We start from the raw sequence: 19,239 nt of genomic DNA, 5'->3' as shown, positions 1-19,239 counted from the left end.
ATCATAGAAGAAAACTTCCCTAACCTAAAAAAAGAGATACCCATAGACATACAGGAAGCCTACAGAACTCCAAATAGATTGGACCAGAAAAGAAACACCTCCCGTCACATAATTGTCAAAACACCAAACGCACAAAATAAAGAAAGAATATTAAAAGCAGTAAGGGAAAAAGGTCAAGTAACATATAAAGGGAGACCTATCAGAATCACACCAGACTTCTCGCCAGAAACTATGAAGGCCAGAAGATCCTGGACTGATGTTATACAGACCCTAAGAGAACACAAATGCCAGCCCAGATTACTGTATCCAGCAAAACTCTCAATTAACATTGATGGAGAAACCAAGATATTCCATGACAAAACCAAATTTACACAATATCTTTCTACAAATCCAGCACTACAAAGGATAATAAATGGTAAAGCCCAACATAAGGAGGCAAGCTATACCCTAGAAGAAGCAAGAAACTAATCGTCTTGGCAACAAAACAAAGAGAATGAAAGCACACAAACATAACCTCACATCCAAGTATGAATATAACGGGAAGCAATAATCACTATTCCTTAATATCTCTCAATATCAATGGCCTCAACTCCCCAATAAAAAGACATAGATTAACAAACTGGATACGCAACGAGGACCCTGCATTCTGCTGCCTACAGGAAACACACCTCAGAGACAAAGACAGACACTACCTCAGAGTGAAAGGCTGGAAAACAACTTTCCAAGCAAATGGTCAGAAGAAGCAAGCTGGAGTAGCCATTCTAATATCAAATAAAATCAATTTCCAACTAAAAGTCATCAAAAAAGATAAGGAAGGACACTTCATATTCATCAAAGGAAAAATCAACCAAGATGAACTCTCAATCCTAAATATCTATGCCCCAAATACAAGGGCACCTACATATGTAAAAGAAACCTTACTAAAGCTCAAAACACACATTGCACCTCACACAATAATAGTGGGAGATTTCAACACCCCACTCTCATCAATGGACAGATCATGGAAACAGAAATTAAACAGTGATGTAGACAGACTAAGAGAAGTCATGAGCCAAATGGACTTAACGGATATTTATAGAACATTCTATCCTAAAGCAAAAGGATATACCTTCTTCTCAGCTCCTCATGGTACTTTCTCCAAAATTGACCATATAATTGGTCAAAAAACGGGCCTCAACAGGTACAGAAAGATAGAAATAATCCCATGCGTGCTATCGGACCACCACGGCCTAAAACTGGTCTTCAATAACAATAAGGGAAGAATGCCCACATATACGTGGAAATTGAACAATGCTCTCCTCAATGATAACCTGGTCAAGGAAGAAATAAAGAAAGAAATTAAAAACTTTTTAGAATTTAATGAAAATGAAGATACAACATACTCAAACTTATGGGACACAATGAAAGCTGTGCTAAGAGGAAAACTCATAGCGCTGAGTGCCTGCATAAAGAAACAGGAAAGAGCATATGTCAGCAGCTTGACAGCACACCTAAAAGCTCTAGAACAAAAAGAAGCAAATACACCCAGGAGGAGTAGAAGGCAGGAAATAATCAAACTCAGAGCTGAAATCAACCAAGTAGAAAGAAAAAGGACCATAGAAAGAATCAACAGAACCAAAAGTTGGTTCTTTGAGAAAATCAACAAGATAGATAAACCCTTAGCCAGACTAACGAGAGGACACAGAGAGTGTGTCCAAATTAACAAAATCAGAAATGAAAAGGGAGACATAACTACAGATTCGGAGGAAATTCAAAAAATCATCAGATCTTACTATAAAAACCTATATTCAACAAAATTTGAAAATCTTCAGGAAATGGACAATTTCCTAGACAGATACCAGGTATCGAAGTTAAATCAGGAACAGATAAACCAGTTAAACAACCCCATAACTCCTAAGGAAATAGAAGCAGTCATTAAAGGTCTCCCAACCAAAAAGAGCCCAGGTCCAGACGGGTTTAGTGCAGAATTCTATCAAACCTTCATAGAAGACCTCATACCAATATTATCCAAACTATTCCACAAAATTGAAACAGATGGAGCCCTACCGAATTCCTTCTATGAAGCCACAATTACTCTTATACCTAAACCACACAAAGACACAACAAAGAAAGAGAACTTCAGACCAATTTCCCTTATGAATATCGACGCAAAAATACTCAATAAAATTCTGGCAAACCGAATTCAAGAGCACATCAAAACAATCATCCACCATGATCAAGTAGGCTTCATCCCAGGCATGCAGGGATGGTTTAATATACGGAAAACCATCAACGTGATCCATTATATAAACAAACTGAAAGAACAGAACCACATGATCATTTCATTAGATGCTGAGAAAGCATTTGACAAAATTCAACACCCCTTCATGATAAAAGTCCTGGAAAGAATAGGAATTCAAGGCCCATACCTAAACATAGTAAAAGCCATATTCAGCAAACCAGTTGCTAACATTAAACTAAATGGAGAGAAACTTGAAGCAATCCCACTAAAATCAGGGACTAGACAAGGCTGCCCACTCTCTCCCTACTTATTCAATATAGTTCTTGAAGTTCTAGCCAGAGCAATCAGACAACAAAAGGAGATCAAAGGGATACAGATCGGAAAAGAAGAGGTCAAAATATCACTATTTGCAGATGACATGATAGTATATTTAAGTGATCCCAAAAGTTCCACCAGAGAACTACTAAAGCTGATAAACAACTTCAGCAAAGTGGCTGGGTATAAAATTAACTCAAATAAATCAGTTGCCTTCCTCTATACAAAAGAGAAACTAGGAGAGAGAGACCCAACCGCCTGGTCAGGTGGGCACTCCTGAGGCTGCAGAGCGGAAGAGACCACCAACACTGCTCACCCCTGCCCACATCCCTGGCCCAAGAGGAAACTGTATAAGGCCTCTGGGCTCCCGTGGCGGAGGGCCCAGGAGCGGCAGGACCCCTGTGCCTAAGACACCACCAGAACCAGAAGGAAACAGACCGGATAAACAGTTCTCTGCACCCAAATCCCGTGGGAGGGAGAGCTGAACCTTCAGAGAGGCAGACAAGCCTGGGAAACCAGAAGAGACTGCTCTCTACACACACATCTCGGACGCCAGAGGAAAAAGCCAAAGACCATCTGGAACCCTGGTGCACTGAAGCTCCCGGAAACGGCGGCACAGGTCTTCCTGGTTGCTGCCGCTGCAGAGAGCCCCTGGACAGCACCCCACGAGCAAACCTGAGCCTCGGGACCACAGGTAAGGCCAAATTTTCTGCTGCAAGAAAGCTGCCTTGTGAACTCAAGACACAGGCCCACAGGAACAGCTGAAGACCTGTAGAGAGGAAAAACTACACGCCCGAAAGCAGAACACTCTGTCCCCATAACTGACTGAAAGAGAGGAAAACAGGTCTACAGCACTCCTGACACACAGGCTTATAGGACAGTCTAGCCACTGTCAGAAATAGCAGAACAAAGTAACACTAGAGATAATCTGATGGCGAGAGGCAAGCGCAGGAACTCAAGCAACAGAAACCAAGACTACATGCCATCATCGGAGCCCAATTCTCCCACCAAAACAAACATGGAATATCCAAACACACCAGAAAAGCAAGATCTAGTTTCAAAATCATATTTGATCATGATGCTGGAGGACTTCAGGAAAGACCTGAACACACTTAGGGAAGCACAGGAAAACATTAATAAACAAGTAAAAGCCTACAGAGAGGAATCGCAAAAATCCCTGAAAGAATTCCAGGAAAACACAATCAAACAGTTGAAGGAATTAAAAATGGAAATAGAAGCAATCAAGAAAGAACACATGGAAACAACCCTGGATATAGAAAACCAAAAGAAGAGACAAGGAGCTGTAGATACAAGCTTCACCAACAGAATACAAGAGATGGAAGAGAGAATCTCAGGAGCAGAAGATTCCATAGAAATCATTGACTCAACTGTCAAAGATAATGTAAAGCGGAAAAAGCTACTGGTCCAAAACATACAGGAAATCCAGGACTCAATGAGAAGATCAAACCTAAGGATAATAGGTATAGAAGAGAGTGAAGACTCCCAGCTCAAAGGACCAGTAAATATCTTCAACAAAATCATAGAAGAAAACTTCCCTAACCTAAAAAAAGAGATACCCATAGACATACAGGAAGCCTACAGAACTCCAAATAGATTGGACCAGAAAAGAAACACCTCCCGTCACATAATTGTCAAAACACCAAACGCACAAAATAAAGAAAGAATATTAAAAGCAGTAAGGGAAAAAGGTCAAGTAACATATAAAGGGAGACCTATCAGAATCACACCAGACTTCTCGCCAGAAACTATGAAGGCCAGAAGATCCTGGACTGATGTTATACAGACCCTAAGAGAACACAAATGCCAGCCCAGATTACTGTATCCAGCAAAACTCTCAATTAACATTGATGGAGAAACCAAGATATTCCATGACAAAACCAAATTTACACAATATCTTTCTACAAATCCAGCACTACAAAGGATAATAAATGGTAAAGCCCAACATAAGGAGGCAAGCTATACCCTAGAAGAAGCAAGAAACTAATCGTCTTGGCAACAAAACAAAGAGAATGAAAGCACACAAACATAACCTCACATCCAAGTATGAATATAACGGGAAGCAATAATCACTATTCCTTAATATCTCTCAATATCAATGGCCTCAACTCCCCAATAAAAAGACATAGATTAACAAACTGGATACGCAACGAGGACCCTGCATTCTGCTGCCTACAGGAAACACACCTCAGAGACAAAGACAGACACTACCTCAGAGTGAAAGGCTGGAAAACAACTTTCCAAGCAAATGGTCAGAAGAAGCAAGCTGGAGTAGCCATTCTAATATCAAATAAAATCAATTTCCAACTAAAAGTCATCAAAAAAGATAAGGAAGGACACTTCATATTCATCAAAGGAAAAATCAACCAAGATGAACTCTCAATCCTAAATATCTATGCCCCAAATACAAGGGCACCTACATATGTAAAAGAAACCTTACTAAAGCTCAAAACACACATTGCACCTCACACAATAATAGTGGGAGATTTCAACACCCCACTCTCATCAATGGACAGATCATGGAAACAGAAATTAAACAGTGATGTAGACAGACTAAGAGAAGTCATGAGCCAAATGGACTTAACGGATATTTATAGAACATTCTATCCTAAAGCAAAAGGATATACCTTCTTCTCAGCTCCTCATGGTACTTTCTCCAAAATTGACCATATAATTGGTCAAAAAACGGGCCTCAACAGGTACAGAAAGATAGAAATAATCCCATGCGTGCTATCGGACCACCACGGCCTAAAACTGGTCTTCAATAACAATAAGGGAAGAATGCCCACATATACGTGGAAATTGAACAATGCTCTCCTCAATGATAACCTGGTCAAGGAAGAAATAAAGAAAGAAATTAAAAACTTTTTAGAATTTAATGAAAATGAAGATACAACATACTCAAACTTATGGGACACAATGAAAGCTGTGCTAAGAGGAAAACTCATAGCGCTGAGTGCCTGCATAAAGAAACAGGAAAGAGCATATGTCAGCAGCTTGACAGCACACCTAAAAGCTCTAGAACAAAAAGAAGCAAATACACCCAGGAGGAGTAGAAGGCAGGAAATAATCAAACTCAGAGCTGAAATCAACCAAGTAGAAAGAAAAAGGACCATAGAAAGAATCAACAGAACCAAAAGTTGGTTCTTTGAGAAAATCAACAAGATAGATAAACCCTTAGCCAGACTAACGAGAGGACACAGAGAGTGTGTCCAAATTAACAAAATCAGAAATGAAAAGGGAGACATAACTACAGATTCGGAGGAAATTCAAAAAATCATCAGATCTTACTATAAAAACCTATATTCAACAAAATTTGAAAATCTTCAGGAAATGGACAATTTCCTAGACAGATACCAGGTATCGAAGTTAAATCAGGAACAGATAAACCAGTTAAACAACCCCATAACTCCTAAGGAAATAGAAGCAGTCATTAAAGGTCTCCCAACCAAAAAGAGCCCAGGTCCAGACGGGTTTAGTGCAGAATTCTATCAAACCTTCATAGAAGACCTCATACCAATATTATCCAAACTATTCCACAAAATTGAAACAGATGGAGCCCTACCGAATTCCTTCTATGAAGCCACAATTACTCTTATACCTAAACCACACAAAGACACAACAAAGAAAGAGAACTTCAGACCAATTTCCCTTATGAATATCGACGCAAAAATACTCAATAAAATTCTGGCAAACCGAATTCAAGAGCACATCAAAACAATCATCCACCATGATCAAGTAGGCTTCATCCCAGGCATGCAGGGATGGTTTAATATACGGAAAACCATCAACGTGATCCATTATATAAACAAACTGAAAGAACAGAACCACATGATCATTTCATTAGATGCTGAGAAAGCATTTGACAAAATTCAACACCCCTTCATGATAAAAGTCCTGGAAAGAATAGGAATTCAAGGCCCATACCTAAACATAGTAAAAGCCATATTCAGCAAACCAGTTGCTAACATTAAACTAAATGGAGAGAAACTTGAAGCAATCCCACTAAAATCAGGGACTAGACAAGGCTGCCCACTCTCTCCCTACTTATTCAATATAGTTCTTGAAGTTCTAGCCAGAGCAATCAGACAACAAAAGGAGATCAAAGGGATACAGATCGGAAAAGAAGAGGTCAAAATATCACTATTTGCAGATGACATGATAGTATATTTAAGTGATCCCAAAAGTTCCACCAGAGAACTACTAAAGCTGATAAACAACTTCAGCAAAGTGGCTGGGTATAAAATTAACTCAAATAAATCAGTTGCCTTCCTCTATACAAAAGAGAAACAAGCCAAGAAAGAAATTAGGGAAACGACACCCTTCATAATAGACCCAAATAATATAAAGTACCTCGGTGTGACTTTAACCAAGCAAGTAAAAGATCTGTACAATAAGAACTTCAAGACACTGAGGAAAGAAATTGAAGAAGACCTCAGAAGATGGAAAGATCTCCCATGCTCATGGATTGGCAGGATTAATATGGTAAAAATGGCCATTTTACCAAAAGCAATCTACAGATTCAATGCAATCCCCATCAAAATACCAATCCAATTCTTCAAAGAGTTAGACAGAACAATTTGCAAATTCATCTGGAATAACAAAAAACCCGGGATAGCTAAAGCTATCCTCAACAATAAAAGGACTTCAGGGGGAATCACTATCCCTGAACTCAAGCACTATTACAGAGCAATAGTGATAAAAACTGCATGGTATTGGTACAGAGACAGACAGATAGACCAATGGAATAGAATTGAAGACCCAGAAATGAACCCACACACCTATGGTCACTTGATTTTTGACAAAGGAGCCAAAACCATCCAATGGAAAAAAGATAGTATTTTCAGCAAATGGTGCTGGTTCAACTGGAGGGCAACATGTAGAAGAATGCAGATCGATCCATCCTTATCACCCTGTACAAAGCTTAAGTCCAAGTGGATCAAGGACCTCCACATCAAACCAGACACACTCAAACTAATAGAAGAAAAACTAGGGAAGCATCTGGAACACATGGGCACTGGAAAAAATTTCCTGAACAAAACACCAATGGCTTATGCTCTAAGATCAAGAATCGACAAATGGGATCTCATAAAACTGCAAAGCTTCTGTAAGGCAAAGGACACTGTGGTTAGGACAAAACGGCAACCAACAGATTGGGAAAAGATCTTTACCAATCCTACAACAGATAGAGGCCTTATTTCCAAAATATACAAAGAACTCAAGAAGTTAGACCGCAGGGAAACAAATAACCCTATTAAAAAATGGGGTTCAGAGCTAAACAAAGAATTCACAGCTGAGGAATGCCGAATGGCTGAGAAACACCTAAAGAAATGTTCAACATCTTTAGTCATAAGGGAAATGCAAATCAAAACAACCCTGAGATTTCACCTCACACCAGTGCTATTGGCTAAGATCAAAAACTCAGGTGACAGCAGATGCTGGCGAGGATGTGGAGAAAGAGGAACACTCCTCCATTGTTGGTGGGATTGCAGACTGGTTAAACCATTCTGGAAATCAGTCTGGAGGTTCCTCAGAAAATTGGACATTGAACTGCCTGAGGATCCAGCTATACCTCTCTTGGGCATATACCCAAAAGATGCCTCAACATATAAAAGAGACACGTGCTCCACTATGTTCATCGCAGCCTTATTTATAATAGCCAGAAGCTGGAAAGAACCGAGATGCCCTTCAACAGAGGAATGGATACAGAAAATGTGGTACATCTACACAATGGAATATTACTCAGCTATCAAAAACAACGAGTTTATGAAATTCGTAGGCAAATGGTTGGAACTGGAAAATATCATCCTGAGTGAGCTAACCCAATCACAGAAAGACATACATGGTATGCACTCATTGATAAGTGGCTATTAGCCCAAATGCTTGAATTACCCTAGATCCCTAGAACAAACGAAACTCAAGACGGATGATCAAAATGTGAATGCTTCACTCCTTCTTTAAATGAGGAAAAAGAATACCCTTGGCAGGGAAGGGAGAGGCAAAGATTAAAACAGAGACTGAAGGAACACCCATTCAGAGCCTGCCCCACATGTGGCCCATACATATACAGCCACCCAATTAGACAAGATGGATGAAGCAAAGAAGTGCAGACCGACAGGAGCCGGATGTAGATCGCTCCTGAGAGACACAGCCAGAATACAGCAAATATAGAGGCGAATGCCAGCAGCAAACCACTGAACTGAGAATAGGTCCCCTATTGAAGGAATCAGAGAAAGAACTGGAAGAGCTTGAAGGGGCTCGAGACCCCAAAAGTACAACAATGCCAAGCAACCAGAGCTTCCAGGGACTAAGCCACTACCTAAAGACTATACATGGACTGACCCTGGACTCTGACCCCATAGGTAGCAATGAATATCCTAGTAAGAGCACCAGTGGAAGGGGAAGCCCTGGGTCCTGCTAAGACTGAACCCACAGTTAACTAGTCTATGGGGGGAGGGCGGCAATGGGGGGAGGGTTGGGAGGGGAACACCCATAAGGAAGGGGAGGGGGGAGGGGGATGTTTGCCCGGAAACCGGGAAAGGGAATAACACTCGAAATGTATATAAGAAATACTCAAGTTAATAAAAAAAAAAATAAAATAAAAAAAAAAAAGAATCCCCACACGACACGAAAAAAAAAAAAAAAAAAAAAAAGAAAAATTCCTATAAAAAAAAAAAAAAAAAGAGAGAGAAACTAGCCGAGAAAGAAATTAGGGAAACGACACCCTTCATAATAGACCCAAATAATATAAAGTACCTCGGTGTGACTTTAACCAAGCAAGTAAAAGATCTGTACAATAAGAACTTCAAGACACCGAGGAAAGAAATTGAAGAAGACCTCAGAAGATGGAAAGATCTCCCATGCTCATGGATTGGCAGGATTAATATAGTAAAAATGGCCATTTTACCAAAAGCAATCTACAGATTCAATGCAATCCCCATCAAAATACCAATCCAATTCTTCAAAGAGTTAGACAGAACAATTTCAAATTCATCTGGAATAACAAAAAACCCAGGATAGCTAAAGCTATCCTCAACAATAAAAGGACTTCAGGGGGAATCACTATCCCTTAACTCAAGCAGTATTACAGAGCAATAGTGATAAAAACTGCATGGTATTGGTACAGAGACAGACAGATAGACCAATGGAATAGAATTGAAGACCCAGAAATGAACCCACACACCTATGGTCACTTGATTTTTGACAAAGGAGCCAAAACCATCCAATGGAAAAAGGATAGCATTTTCAGCAAATGGAGCTGGTTCAACTGGAGGGCAACATGTAGAAGAATGCAGATCGATCCATGCTTATCACCCTGTACAAAGCTTAAGTCCAAGTGGATCAAGGACCTCCACATCAAACCAGACACACTCAAACTAATAGAAGAAAAACTAGGGAAGCATCTGGAACACATGGGCACTGGAAAAAATTTCCTAAACAAAACACCAATGGCTTATGCTCTAAGATCAAGAATCAACAAATGGGATCTCATAAAACTGCAAAGCTTCTGTAAGGCAAAGGGCACTGTGGTTAGGACAAAACGGCAACCAACAGATTGGGAAAAGATCTTTACCAATCCTACAACAGATAGAGGCCTTATATCCAAAATATACAAAGAACTCAAGAAGTTAGACCGCAGGGAAACAAATAACCCTATTAAAAAATGAGGTTCAGAGCTAAACAAAGAATTCACAGCTGAGTAATGCCGAATGGCTGAGAAACACCTAAAGAAATGTTCAACATCTTTAGTCATAACGGAAATGCAAATCAAAACAACCCTGATATTTCACCTCACACCAGTGAGAATGGCTAAGATCAAAAACTCAGGTGAGAGCAGATGCTGGCGAGGATGTGGAGAAAGAGGAACACTCCTCCATTGCTGGTGGGATTGCAGACTGGTAAAACCATTCTGGAAATCAGTCTGGAGGTTCCTCAGAAAATTGGACATTGAACTGCCTGAGGATCCAGCTATACCTCTCTTGGGCATATACCCAAAAGATGCCTCAACATATAAAAGAGACACGTGCTCCACTATGTTCATCGCAGCCTTATTTATAATAGCCAGAAGCTGGAAAGAACCGAGATGCCCTTCAACAGAGGAATGGATACAGAAAATGTGGTACATCTACACAATGGAATATTACTCAGCTATCAAAAACAACGAGTTTATGAAATTCGTAGGCAAATGGTTGGAACTGGAAAATATCATCCTGAGTGAGCTAACCCAATCACAGAAAGACATACATGGTATGCACTCATTGATAAGTGGCTATTAGCCCAAATGCTTGAATTACCCTAGATCCCTAGAACAAACGAAACTCAAGACGGATGATCAAAATGTGAATGCTTCACTCCTTCTTTAAATGAGGAAAAAGAATACCCTTGGCAGGGAAGGGAGAGGCAAAGATTAAAACAGAGACTGAAGGAACACCCATTCAGAGCCTGCCCCACATGTGGCCCATACATATACAGCCACCCAATTAGACAAGATGGATGAAGCAAAGAAGTGCAGACCGACAGGAGCCGGATGTAGATCGCTCCTGAGAGACACAGCCAGAATACAGCAAATATAGAGGCGAATGCCAGCAGCAAACCACTGAACTGAGAATAGGTCCCCTATTGAAGGAATCAGAGAAAGAACTGGAAGAGCTTGAAGGGGCTCGAGACCCCAAAAGTACAACAATGCCAAGCAACCAGAGCTTCCAGGGACTAAGCCACTACCTAAAGACTATACATGGACTGACCCTGGACTCTGACCCCATAGGTAGCAATGAATATCCTAGTAAGAGCACCAGTGGAAGGGGAAGCCCTGGGTCCTGCTAAGACTGAACCCACAGTTAACTAGTCTATGGGGGGAGGGCGGCAATGGGGGGAGGGTTGGGAGGGGAACACCCATAAGGAAGGGGAGGGGGGAGGGGGATGTTTGCCCGGAAACCGGGAAAGGGAATAACACTCGAAATGTATATAAGAAATACTCAAGTTAATAAAAAAAAAAATAAAATAAAAAAAAAAAAGAATCCCCACACGACACGAAAAAAAAAAAAAAAAAAAAAAGAAAAATTCCTATAAAAAAAAAAAAAAAAAGAGAGAGAAACTAGCCGAGAAAGAAATTAGGGAAACGACACCCTTCATAATAGACCCAAATAATATAAAGTACCTCGGTGTGACTTTAACCAAGCAAGTAAAAGATCTGTACAATAAGAACTTCAAGACACCGAGGAAAGAAATTGAAGAAGACCTCAGAAGATGGAAAGATCTCCCATGCTCATGGATTGGCAGGATTAATATAGTAAAAATGGCCATTTTACCAAAAGCAATCTACAGATTCAATGCAATCCCCATCAAAATACCAATCCAATTCTTCAAAGAGTTAGACAGAACAATTTCAAATTCATCTGGAATAACAAAAAACCCAGGATAGCTAAAGCTATCCTCAACAATAAAAGGACTTCAGGGGGAATCACTATCCCTTAACTCAAGCAGTATTACAGAGCAATAGTGATAAAAACTGCATGGTATTGGTACAGAGACAGACAGATAGACCAATGGAATAGAATTGAAGACCCAGAAATGAACCCACACACCTATGGTCACTTGATTTTTGACAAAGGAGCCAAAACCATCCAATGGAAAAAGGATAGCATTTTCAGCAAATGGAGCTGGTTCAACTGGAGGGCAACATGTAGAAGAATGCAGATCGATCCATGCTTATCACCCTGTACAAAGCTTAAGTCCAAGTGGATCAAGGACCTCCACATCAAACCAGACACACTCAAACTAATAGAAGAAAAACTAGGGAAGCATCTGGAACACATGGGCACTGGAAAAAATTTCCTAAACAAAACACCAATGGCTTATGCTCTAAGATCAAGAATCAACAAATGGGATCTCATAAAACTGCAAAGCTTCTGTAAGGCAAAGGGCACTGTGGTTAGGACAAAACGGCAACCAACAGATTGGGAAAAGATCTTTACCAATCCTACAACAGATAGAGGCCTTATATCCAAAATATACAAAGAACTCAAGAAGTTAGACCGCAGGGAAACAAATAACCCTATTAAAAAATGAGGTTCAGAGCTAAACAAAGAATTCACAGCTGAGTAATGCCGAATGGCTGAGAAACACCTAAAGAAATGTTCAACATCTTTAGTCATAACGGAAATGCAAATCAAAACAACCCTGATATTTCACCTCACACCAGTGAGAATGGCTAAGATCAAAAACTCAGGTGACAGCAGATGCTGGCGAGGATGTGGAGAAAGAGGAACACTCCTCCATTGCTGGTGGGATTGCAGACTGGTAAAACCATTCTGGAAATCAGTCTGGAGGTTCCTCAGAAAATTGGACATTGAACTGCCTGAGGATCCAGCTATACCTCTCTTGGGCATATACCCAAAAGATGCCTCAACATATAAAAGAGACACGTGCTCCACTATGTTCATCGCAGCCTTATTTATAATAGCCAGAAACTGGAAAGAACCCAGATGCCCTTCAACAGAGGAATGGATACAGAAAATGTGGTACATCTACACAATGGCATATTACTCAGCTATCAAAAACAACAAGTTTATGAAATTCGTAGGCAAATGGTTGGAACTGGAAAATATCATCCTGAGTGAGCTAACCCAATCACAGAAAGACATACATGGTATGCACTCATTGATAAGTGGCTATTAGCCCAAATGCTTGAATTACCCTAGATCCCTAGAACAAACGAAACTCAAGACGGATGATCAAAATGTGAATGCTTCACTCCTTTAAATGAGGAAAAAGAATACCCTTGGCAGGGAAGAGAGAGGCAAAGATTAAAACAGAGACTGAAGCAACACCCATTCAGAGCCTGCCCCACATGTGGCCCATACATATAGAGCCACCCAATTAGACAAGTTGGATGAAGCAAAGAAGTGCAGACCGACAGGAGCCGGATGTAGATTGCTCCTGAGAGACACAGCCAGAATACAGCAAATACAGAGGCGAATGCCAGCAGCAAACCACTGAACTGAGAATAGGACCCCCGTTGAAGGAATCAGAGAAAGAACTGGAAGAGCTTGAAGGGGCTCGAGACCCCAAAAGTACAACAATGCCAAGCAACCAGAGCTTCCAGGGACTAAGCCACTACCTAAATACTATATATACATGGACTGACCCTGGACTCTGACCCCATAGGTAGCAATGAATATCCTAGTAAGAGCACCAGTGGAAGGGGAAGCCCTGGGTCCTGCTAAGACTGAACCCCCAGTGAACTAGACTATGGGGGGAGGGCGGCAATGGGGGGAGGGCTGGGAGGGGAACACCCATAAGGAAGGGGAGGGGGGAGGGGGATGTTTGCCCGGAAACCGGGAAAGGGAATAACAGTTGAAATGTATATAAGAAATACTCAAGTTAATAAAAAAAAAAAGGAAAATAAAGATATGTATATCCTGGAGAGTTATGTGATTGATTATATAGAAATATATAGAGAAATATATACTATTATACATCTATATGCATATGTTTTATATCTATATAATCAATCATATAGTTCTTCAGAGCCATTATATATATATACATATATATGTATGTAAATCAAGTGTTAGGGTTAGTGTGGGAGAGTGTGGGTTTGTGAATTCGAATCAGAGTAAATAGCTATTTTAATTTAAAAAAAAAAGAGAAGAGAGAACATTTTTCTGTCCCATATAAGGATAGAAATACTGTCTATCTATCCACCTGAGTCAGAATGGCAAGCAGTAGAATTCAGGAGACTTATAACAGAACTCAATAGCCTCTTATCTTCTTTAGTACAAATGATATGGTTCTAGAATAACTAATACTCTGCTTCTTCCTCAAAAAGTATGGATAACAACTAAGATACCAAATTCAAACTAGATCCATTAATTTATTTGTAACACCAAATGTGTGTGTGTGTGTGTGTGTGTGTGTGTGTGTGTGCGTGTAAAAGAAAATAGAAAGAATAGTGTTAAATGGTTTCTAAATATAATGCCTTTTGTTGACTTATTAATTTAAAAAATATTTAGTAGTCAAAATAGACTAGACCATATTACCCAACACACTTTCAAATTTAACTATTTTCCTAAACAAACCCTTTTGTTCGTTTTTTTACCTGGGTTTCAAGTATCACTCTGCTTTCGTTTCCAACATAACTTCATCTTTCACGTCTCAGGAAAAATAAAGAGAAAGAACACATTTTAAAAAAAAGTCTTTAACCTCGCGAACATCAGAGAAAAGATTCTGCCAAGATGCATTTAAGATTGTTTATGGTGAATTTCAGAGTAAAAAGTAAATCAGAGCAAAGAGGTTAAAGCCAAAACATTCTACAAGTGCATCAAATATTATAGACATAAAATAGGAGTTGATTAAAAACACAATGATCTTGTTTACATTAGTCGTAGCAGTCTAGAGGAAAGCTACCCTCCTCCTTAAACCAGAACTTCTTGTCAGAAATGAAGAGACAGCAAAGGTAACTGAACTTAAAGATCCTAAGAGGAGAGAATTGATCTTTTTCTTCTCTGCAGTTCCAGAACTTTCTCTCATCTGGCTTAATGCAGCTTTTACTGCCCTGAGGGGAGGAAACTCTACTTGCCAGCTGGGACCTTTGGAAACAGTTTGCACTGTGGCACAGTTGTTTATAGAGGAAATTAAATGATTCCAGCATCCAGAAAGCAAATACCTTTACATTTTCCTCCAAGACTTTCTTCACTCTGTGTTAGGAGTCACAGAAGGACTAGTTGACATATTCAGCACACAGAATGTTCGATTCCAATAACTGCCATTCCATAGCTGATCTACCTACAGGATAGTGTACTCCTTTTGTGTGGGGGAAGGTCCATATTTAAGCCTGAAGATCAGTCCATGCCAGCCCACTCACCTGTTTTTATCTTCCCGAATGAACTGATTGATTATAAAATGACTGATTTATCAGGTCATTTTTCAAAAGGCATTTATACTGAAAACTTTTGTAAGAAATATAGTGACAAGGCTAGGCTGACTCCATGACAGATTTCAACTGGCAATTTGGGAGACGAGGTCTAAGAATTGGGCAAATCTACTCAAGTCCAGGCAAGTCAGTTACTAGAAAAAACGCCAGGCTTCAGGAAGCTAGTCAGAAACTTCCTTACTATCAAAAGTTGTCCGGCTGTCTGACCTGAAACAAGGGCAATGGGTCAAAAACAAAAAAAAAAAAACAAAAAAACAAACAAACAAACAAAAAAAAACAGTTTCTAGACTTCTCCGAAGCAGCTATCAGCCCCCATGCCCAGTTAATGGTTCTGGAACATCTCTAGACATAGAACAAGATGAAAGTCACCTAACCTGGAATTCCCTTAATGTGCTTTAAATCTGACCTGCTAGCTCACTTGGTTGCCTCCATCTTGGAATGGGAGACCCCAGCATGCTGGACTTCTGCAGAATAATACACTCTTTGATTTTATATACTATTTGAGTCTGGGATATCAATCTTTGGCAAATCATGGACCCTTACAATGGTTACAAGTTTGAGCTCATCTTCTAATTAGTTAAAATCTCAGAAAAGTACATAAAAATGGCTATCATGGCACCTTAATTATTAAGTGCATGTTGCTCTTGCAAGCAACCTGAATTTAGTTAAAACAACACAAATCAGATGGCTCACAACTGCCTGTAACTTGAGCATGAGGAGAACCCACTGCACAGGCAGGTACACTTGTATGCAAATCCCACCCACAGTCACAGACATACACATTACAAAATAAAAAAATAACAAAAACTTTAAAATAGATGTTACTTACTGAACAACAGCAGTATTGCTATAATACTGCTTCTAGTCTCTTTTATACAGTTTTAATTGAAAAAATATTTTCACATAATGTATTTTGATCATGTTTTCTCTGCCCCTGACTTCTCCTAGTTTCTTCCCAGCTTGCCATCCACCCAAACCCATGTCCTTTCTTTCTCTTTCCTTAGCAAGGCAAGCAAGGGGCAATTAAGCAAACAGACAAAAACCAGCCAAAGTAGAATAAAAAGGAAAACATAAACACCCACACCTATAAAAACACAAAATCTGAAGCTATAGTCTACAAGCAAAAGATCTGTAGCACAAGAAAACAAACAAAGCTCAAATGAAACATTATGAGACCAAAGGAGTATCATTGAGTTCATGTTGTATTGGCCATCTACTGTTAGGTATGGGGCCAGCCCTTAATTGTGGTTAATATACCCAGTAAGACTCCATTAAGGAACCTAAGTTTTATTGTTGTTGTTGGTGGTGGTGGTGGTGGTGGTGGTGGTGTTTGGATTTGTTTTGTTTTTTGCAAGTGGGTGCCAGTTGGAGTTAGCTAGTGTCCTTGTATGACTAGGAGGCCATTTCTACTGCTCCCTCACAGTGCAAGGGGGTGGGAAGTGGGGTCAGGGGCCTGGGGGAGGGGGGGTGAGGGGGAACCCCCTCTGGCATGAGTTAGTGCAAACGTTTGCATACCGCCTCAGTCTTGTGAGTTCCTGTTTTCAGTCCTGTTTTATCTGGAAGGTGCTTCCCATTTTGTACATCTCAAATTTTGAACATTAGGAAAGTCCATTGCTTTACAAATTCTAGATTGGTTTCGAGAAACCTTAAGCATAAAATTCAATAAATGGTTGGGACATTGGAAGAATGACAGAATTACAATACTTAACATAAAAATTTTAGTAAGTAGCCTGAACATTAGGTACCAATGATCCAAATAAAATTAGTAAAGGTACTTTGAGTTGGTAGGTCAATCTGAACATAGTTGACATAACCTTGATTTGAGGGAGATTTAATAATAATACTATTACAACACTAAAGTAGGCCTTCTGGCCTATTAGAATATTATAAACAAAAATACTTTGTTGTATTTTTAGGATCTTTGTCCACAATTTTAAAGAATCGTGTGTCAGAGTCCACATGTGGTGTAGAATGATCTGAGGACAGGATGCGATATAAAACACTTGTAATTTTGTGTTTCAGCATCTTTCTGTGAATGTAGAAGAAATTTCTTTTCTTTTTAAGGTTCCCAAGGACAGTTTCCTTTTATAGTAAGCATCCTCAATCTCAATCCCCAAATTGTCTGCTGTTCCTGGTGGCTGGGTCCTCACCACAGCAGAACTGTTACAGTCCTGATGTGGCTATGAATCTGTACCCATTATAACTTCCAACTACAATGTGTAATACGTTCACGGTTCTAAAACTTCTCACAGTAAACAGACTTTGTAGCTACCCAGAGCAAGGCTTATAATCAATATAACTTAGAGAAGAAAAAAGGAAATGTGATTGTTTAATGTTTTTAATGTTTATTAACTCAAGGATAGATAATTTTACTATGAAAAACTAATCACATTTCAGAGAAAATTAATCATTTCTTGAGCTATGCAACCAGGTTTTAGGTTGATTATTTTGCAATAATATTTAACTCTTTATTTATTAAGTGCTTTATTGTGATCACTATAGTTTTGCAACTTTTCGGTCAGCAGCATGCACTTATGCAAACCATTTGTAACACGTATGTGTGCTAAAATATACATGCTTATGAACTGGGATTTGCAACTGATATGAACCTTACTACCTATGGTCAAGATATTTCCCAAGAGAAGCCTACTTTTAAACTTCTCGTTCAGCACTGGAATTTTTGGATGCCTTTCTATTACCCATAGAGTAAATGCTTGCTTTTTTATCCTCTAAAATAGAATAACTTCTATTTTAGTAGATCACGATTAACTTATTTAACATCATAGATAAAGGGAATATCTTAAAATAAGACAAAGGGGAGAAATATACTGTAGGCAAAAAGCTCATTAATTTTTTTATTAATAATTATGCCTTTTGAGTTTATTCTGTAAATACATATTTTCTCCTTCCAAACAACTCTCCCATGTGTTCCCCCCAGCTGTTTTAAAATTCATGTTGTTTCTTTTTTCTTGTTTTTAAAGCTGATCCTCTGCCATTGAATAACCAATATTTCCTTATATGTATTGCTCATAAGAATTATGTATGTATATATGCATGTATACAAATTCTACATTTGCTGCTGTCCCCACTTTTAGGTGCATAAACATTAAAGCACAGGGATACATTGACCTTCCTTCTCTGGCAAGCATCCAAGTGTACAAATACCTGAGAGGGAGTTGACCTGTTGAGGGGCAATTATTGCATCAAATAATCCTTTTTGAAGTGGTTTGAGGAATAAAGAATTTAGTCTATGTGTAGTTAACCAACTATAGCTTAAAACAGTACACACTGTCAAGTTAAAATATATAATCTGGTCCTTTTTCTTCCTGGATTGCCATGTTTCACCAACTACATCCAATGTGTGCTCTAACACATGCTTTCATAAAGAATATTTTCCTGATTGATAACCATCTCCCAAATGCTTAAATTTAAATTTCTATGCACAATATGTCCCAACAAGGATTTGGTACCTCCTCTCTCCCACATGTTCTGGATTTTAATCTCCATATCTCAGTAAGAGCCTCTCAACCACACCAATAAGACTTCTTGGTATCTCTTCAGCATATGAAAAGCTAGGGAGGGATGGGAATAACTCAGACCTTCTACTTAGGCCCTTGTGCAATGTTGTTCTTGCAATTTTGAGGTTTGGTTTCTGATTGGTATACGATAGAAACATATAAATAATGCTATCATTTCCACTGCTTGTCTTTTCTCCCCTAGCAAACTGGCAATTATTTAGTTTCACATAGCT

General features: G+C 39.3%; 1 long non-coding RNA gene across 1 annotated transcript in view; it reads right to left on the bottom strand.

Annotated features, from left to right (window-relative positions):
• LOC120100657 (uncharacterized) overlaps positions 1-17,533 on the bottom strand; it is a 44,998-nt gene extending 27,465 nt beyond the window's left edge. The window contains exon 1 of the long non-coding RNA XR_010064031.1: positions 14,655-17,533. This is a non-coding gene — a long non-coding RNA (uncharacterized LOC120100657). The remainder of the gene's footprint in view (positions 1-14,654) is intronic.
• Between the last annotated feature and the right edge of the window lie 1,706 nt (positions 17,534-19,239).

Source organism: Rattus norvegicus, chromosome 2, assembly GCF_036323735.1.
Source record: "Rattus norvegicus strain BN/NHsdMcwi chromosome 2, GRCr8, whole genome shotgun sequence".
Taxonomy (NCBI): Eukaryota; Metazoa; Chordata; class Mammalia; order Rodentia; family Muridae; genus Rattus; species Rattus norvegicus.
This window is presented reverse-complemented; position numbering and strand designations above follow the sequence as displayed.